The 4,784-nt window shown below is 39.8% G+C and overlaps 1 protein-coding gene across 1 annotated transcript in view; it reads left to right on the top strand.

Moving 5' to 3' along the window:
• The first annotated feature begins 340 nt into the window (after window positions 1-340).
• trim37 (tripartite motif containing 37) overlaps window positions 341-4,784 on the top strand; it is a 39,608-nt gene continuing 35,164 nt past the window's right edge. Inside the window, exon 1 of the mRNA XM_047379064.1 lies at window positions 341-596. The gene's annotated coding sequence lies outside the window, so the exon portion shown is untranslated. The remainder of the gene's footprint in view (window positions 597-4,784) is intronic.

Here is a 4,784-nt window from a genome sequence, read left to right as displayed (position 1 = left end):
TATTTTTTGTTTTTATATTTATATCTTTGTGTGAATCTGCATGTCTCCATTTTGCCTGTCAGTTTGTTGCTGGTACACCTGAATTTCCCCACTGAGGGACAATAAAGGACATTTCTATTCTATATCTGTTTTAAATGTTGTTGTTTTCAAAAGGTGCTTTTAATCTGACAAACGAGCCTCATCGGAACACAGTCTATTTTTTGGAATATGACTGTTAGTGCTCTTTCCTGTTTAATTGTGCTAATTTGCTTTTTGTCGCTTTGTTTCACCAAGATTGTAGTGAACCACTCTAATCAACAGGGGGCAGTAATGGAACATAGAGGAGATCTGGCTGTGGTGAAAATCCTCAGAAGAAGGTGATCGCTAGGGGACAGTGCAAACCGCTACATCTTCAGTTTGGCCCAGAAAGTGGCCTTTTTCGACAAAACGCCCTGCTGCCACGTCCTTATTAACATAGTCGAGCTTTTTTAGACGTAGAATGTTTTGATGGTGGTGTTTTAGGCGAGCTGGTGGAGACGTAGTGAAATGATGCAGCCATTTGTGACGGTTTGTTGATCAGGTGAAGCGGACGGAGCCGAGGAGGAGTCTCCGAAGAGGTGAGACAGCCTCCCGCTAAAAGGCTGCTACATCATGGCTTCACTGGAAAAAAAAAAATCTGTCCTGTTGTTTTTCAGTCAGTCTGGGCTCAATTATTCGGTTTATGTTTAGGACTATGAGCAGCTCAGATCATTGACAGCTCTGTTGTTTGACATTTTAATGTGTCTTCTACAGAGGCTGGGCTCCTGAATGTTTAACAACCGGCTATGAATGAAAATAACTGCTTGTGGCAAAGAAAAACTGTACTTTGTAGATGTAATATGTTGTCATCTGTGGGCTTTCAGAAAGCAGTTCATTTTAGGCTACTTTTTTCTGTTTGATCACATTACAGGATTATGGTATTAATACAAATTTAGCTAATGTATGTGTTAATTAATTATAATTATTATTATTATAAATATAATTTTAATGTGACCTGCTAACATGGTTAAAATGACCTCATTACACATTTAAATCTCTTATTCTCAAAGCCAGAGGTGTTGTTAGGATGCTGGAACACTGGGGGCTCAGCCCAGGCCAGTAATACTAGCTTGGTTAAACCAAACAAGTATACACCAGTCCCCACAATTCTGGGATTTATGTGTCAAGTTGTCAAGTGTGTCCAGCTTGGTTCAGGTAAACTAGACAGGATCTGGGAAAACTGAAAAAAATACCCAGTGTTTTTTCACAAATAGTTAAAGGTTTCACAAACTGTGTTAAAAAAAATCAACAGTCAAAGTTTAACTGGTCCATAAATGTCAGGTTTTGTGCCTGTTTAATTCTAAGGTGGTCCTGGTACCAAAAAAAAAATCTCCCTTTTTGAGTTTTCACAAAAAATAATAAAATCTCAAAGTGTTTTAAGAAGAATCTATTCACGGAGTTTTCCAGCTCAGGTTAGATTTGGAACTAGAGGTGATCAAATTTTGACCAGAATCAATAAATAAAATATCCCATTAGTTTTGCACCGATAGGAACTTCAAAGCAGATGCCACATTTAGCGTTAAAGGTCCGCCAGTCAAGGTCAGGGTTGTCATGCCACCAACATTTCAGACTCCATAAATATTTGATACTCAATATAATTTCTGATACTACCTCAACTTTTTTTGATGGAATATGATTTTTTTCTAACAATGATATTTTAATTGCCTTGATTAAAAGAAAAACTAAGAAGTACTTGTCAAATATTTGTATGTATCTAATAAGACCCATAATGACAGCATCTGGATAGGGCTTTATGAGACAAGTTTTAACAGAAATATTGAGATGTGCCACCCTAAGTATTTTAACATAAAAAAATCATGGTCAATATTCTAGTAAGATTTTTAGTCTTTAAGTAAAGATGGAACAAGACTGGGAAAAAAAAGTGTTTCAAACCACAGATGTTTTCAACGTTGCTTCAATGACCGAGTTTCCGGAAAACATTTGACTCTGGAATATTTTGGTATAAAGAGAGGTATATAGTCAACTCATTGAAGCTGCTCAGGTTTTTTGCCTGCCAAACGAGCCCAAACCATCACTCTTCCACCACTGTGTTTGACAGCTGCTATGAGGTGTTTGTACTGAGATTCTGTGTTTGGTTTTCTCCACTTATGGAGCTCTGTATTATGGTCAGACATCCTATTTCTCTAAAAGACATTCTTCCAGAAATTCATTGGTGTTCGTTCAGATGAAACTTTAAAAAACCGAAATCATGCTGCTTTTTTTTTTTTTTTAGAAATAAAAGCTTCTAAACACGGTGGTGCAGTTGGTAGCACTGTTGCCTTGCAGCAAGAAGGTCCTGGGTTCAATTCCTGACTGTGGGTCTTTCTGCATGGAGTTTGCATGTTCTCCCCGTGCATGCGTGGGTTCTCACCAGGTACTCCGGCTTCCTCCCACAGTCCAAAGACATGCCAGTTAGGTTAATTGGTCACTCTAAATTGCCCTTAGGTGTGTGGTTGTTTGTGTGTTGCCCTGTGATGGACTGGCGACCTGTCCAGGGTGTACCCCGCCTCTCGCCCATAGACTGCTGGAGATAGGCACCAGCTCCCCCGCGACCCACTATGGAATAAGCGGTAGAAAATGACTGACTGACTGAGCTTCTAAACAAAGCTTATTTGTGCAACCTTTTTAAAACTGTCTTTTCATGAACTTTAGCTCACTAACTAAGCCCTGTGGAGATTTTGGCAGTTTTTGGTGAGTTTGCTGGGATGGACGCTCCTGTGAACGTTGGCAGCTGTCTTAAATGTTTTCCACTTGTGAATAATGTTTCTCTGTAGAATGATTGGATTTAAGATTGTTTTAAAAAATGTCAATTATATCCTTTCCCAGATTGATAGACGGCTAAAATTGTTTATTTGCCGATGTAATTCCATTTATGGATTTTGTCAATCCACTTGTATTCTCCAGACCAAAAAACTGTCAAAGCTTCTTCCTCATATAGAGGTGGTCACGCTCACTAAATATCAATTGATTAAGTATGTTTGATTAGCAGTGCCTGGATGCTACTTTCCTTCCTAAATCATGTAAAAGCAGCTTGGGTGTACTTAGTTTTCAGCAGTTTTGTTTAGTTTTATGAGGGATTTTGTGCCACATGCAGTCCTGGTGTTCATCATGTGGCTCACAGTTAAGTCACTTTTGTCACCGATCCAGCATCATGTGACACTTCAGGGTCAAACTTATTTATGATGGGTATTCGGTTAAAGCTGGCTGTATGGTGGCGCATTTGGTAGCATTGCTAGCTTGCAGCAAAAAGGTCCTGGGGGTCAAATCCTGGGGTGTTTCTGCATGGAGTTTGCATGGTCTCCTAGTCTATTTGTGGGGTCTCTCTGGGTACTCTGACCTCCTTCCATAGTCCAAAAACATGACTATTAGGTTACTCTAAAGATAATGCTCTTAGGTGTGAGTCTTTGTGCTTGTTGTTTGTCCTGTGTGTCTCTGTGCTGCCTTGTGATGGACTTGTGACCTGTCCCCCTGCTGCCTGCCCAATGACTGCTGCAGAATGGCACCAGAACCTCCTGGTGACCTGCAAGGAGAAGCAGGTTTAGAAGGACTGATGAATGGATGTTGTTAAAGCTGCTTGGGAAAGAATGTATGGGATGGTTTACCACAGGCCTGATCATGATTTTGTGAAAATTATACATGTTGGGTCCTTAAATGAATGTATCACATGTTTTAGAAACAGGGAGTTGTTTTGCCTTTAGGGTAGTGGTGTCCACAGTCAGTCCTTTAGGGCTGGTTTCCTGCATGTTTTTAGGTGTTGTTCTGGTCCAACACAACTTAACTTAATAAGGGTTAATTAGTGGACCTCTGCAGACCTTACATACTAAGAAGGTGAATCAGTTATTTGAGTCAGATGTGTTGGAGCAGGGACACATCTAAAGCAGGCAGGATACCGGCCCTCGAGGACTGGAGTTGGACACCCCTGCCTTAAAGTATGAAGTTGGTTTTAAAGTTGATGCAAACCATGCATCAGTGTGTTGTTTGTGTCAGTTTTTATGTGGCCAGAACACCTTAAGCTTTCGTTATGGTATAGATTTGAGTTGAAAGGGTTTGGATAAAGCTACGCATTGTTAAAAAAAGACAGCATATGTTAAAAAACTTAACTTGATTAGTGATTAAAGCTTCTGTTTAAGTTCTTTTTATATCTTTTGCACCAGAACACATATGATCATGGACAGAGGCATGTAAAGAAAAATAATATGTAAAAGTTGAAAATACTTTTTTAAAGAGCATCACTTAGCTAAGGTCTCATCTCCCACTGAGGGGAACTATAAATGGAAAGTTGCATAAGTTGGGGAAGCATTAAGCATGACAGGGAGACAGTTTTGTCAGTGCAAGGTTAGTTTGCTGCTGAGGCTTTTACAATATTTTTGCTGAGCTCCCAACAAGACAATTTTGCAACAGAACCGCTGTTTCATCTGCAGGAAAGCATGCTGGTTACTCCCACTGTTAGACACCCATCTATAAGAGAATCAGAGAGTTTGTTGGAACCATTTAAAAACAATACAACAATATTATCTTTCCTGCAGGTGCTGCATGGTTACTTTCATCAGTAAATAATCCAACTTGCTATCCAAGGGATGAAAATGAGCAAAGACATGGCAGCTGGACTGAATGTGTTTTATGCTTTTATCCAGGGGTGTCAAACCCCAGTCCTCCAGGGCTGGTGTCCTGAAACTTCTAGATGTGTCTCTGGTCCAACATACCTGAATCAAATGGCTGAATGACCT

This window comes from Girardinichthys multiradiatus, chromosome 11 (assembly GCF_021462225.1).
Source record: "Girardinichthys multiradiatus isolate DD_20200921_A chromosome 11, DD_fGirMul_XY1, whole genome shotgun sequence".
Taxonomy (NCBI): domain Eukaryota; kingdom Metazoa; phylum Chordata; class Actinopteri; order Cyprinodontiformes; family Goodeidae; genus Girardinichthys; species Girardinichthys multiradiatus.
This window is presented reverse-complemented; position numbering and strand designations above follow the sequence as displayed.